Here is a 1,389-nt window from a genome sequence, read left to right as displayed (position 1 = left end):
AGCGGCAGACCTCACAATTACACAGCCGAGACGCCCACCACCGCCCAATAAATGACAACAGGACATAAATCTCGGGATGTCTAGAACAGGAGAAAATAGACAAGTCCAGAGAAATTGGTGTGACGCTGTCCTTGTGTGAAGGCAGACTAATCCCCGTCCACGATTACGTCCTCTTAAAAGCTGAAACATCGTCACATCTGGGAGCTTAAGTTCTATAAACAAATGTCAATAAAAAAATACAGGCTTCTAAAAAAAACACCAGGAACCACAATTGAATATATTTTGTGTCTGGAACATTGTTTCAAAGCAAGGATCAAGCAAGACAGTAATTAATTTGCTACAAACTCTAGGATGTCACAGTCGAGGTCTGTAAATGGTTTCTTTCCGTAAATGAAGCTTGAACACAGCATTAGCCTGACAAGACAAGTTGGATGCAACAGCCAATGCAGAATACAGGTCAACCCAAGGAACACAAAGTAGTGTGTCTAATTACAATTCCCAATACTTGTGCTTTATTGTTGCTAACTTGCTTCCAATAAAACAAGGCCTTGCAAAAGTGCAAAATACCCTTTGACCCTTTCTAAATTTTGTCACATAAGAACCACAAGCACTTTCTTAAGATTTTATGTGATAGAACAACAGAAAATGGTGCATGACATGATTTTTAAATGGTAGTGTGGGTTTATTTTCAGCCCAACTGTCAGTAAGGCAAACGAATGGTAAAGCCCAAGGACAAAGGCACAGAAATAAAAAAAAATGCTTAAATTTAGCACAAAATAGTTTACAAAAATTCATGAAAAAGCTAATTTTTCAAAAATCTGGAAAAAGGAAATGATGCCAACCAAGACAAACATGGCTTGTCTTACACATATAACACATAAAACAGTATAACACATAAAACAGACCTAGCAATTAAAGGCAAATGAGCGGTAACACTAAGAAACAACTATGACAAGCACATGGAGATAATTCAAAACAACAGATTATAACTACAACACAAATGTTAAAACTAAGGGTCTTTTCAACCCTAATTGTCCTCTTGGTACCAAATTTGCAACATTTGTTTCACTTCCAGCTGCTTTTGACCATTGTGCTACAATGGTGAAAAGTAAACTTTAACTTTCTTAATGTAATTTCTTCCTTTGTGGTTTTGGCTGTATGCTCATGGTTTTTCTAGTAGAACAGGGGTATTTAACTCCAGTCCTCGAGGGTGAAGTGTCCTACAACTTTTAGATGTGCCCTTGGTAAACAGTCCTGAATCAAATGGCTTAATTACATCCTTAGTATTCAGTCATGTTCTCCATATTCCTACTAATGCCCTGATTATTTCACTCAGGTGTGTGGAAGCAGAGACACATCAAATAGTTGCAGGTTACCGGTCCTAGAGTA

Source organism: Poecilia formosa, unplaced genomic scaffold (assembly GCF_000485575.1).
Source record: "Poecilia formosa unplaced genomic scaffold, Poecilia_formosa-5.1.2 Scaffold118, whole genome shotgun sequence".
NCBI classification, from domain to species: domain Eukaryota; kingdom Metazoa; phylum Chordata; class Actinopteri; order Cyprinodontiformes; family Poeciliidae; genus Poecilia; species Poecilia formosa.
Note: the sequence above shows the minus strand (reverse complement) of the source record.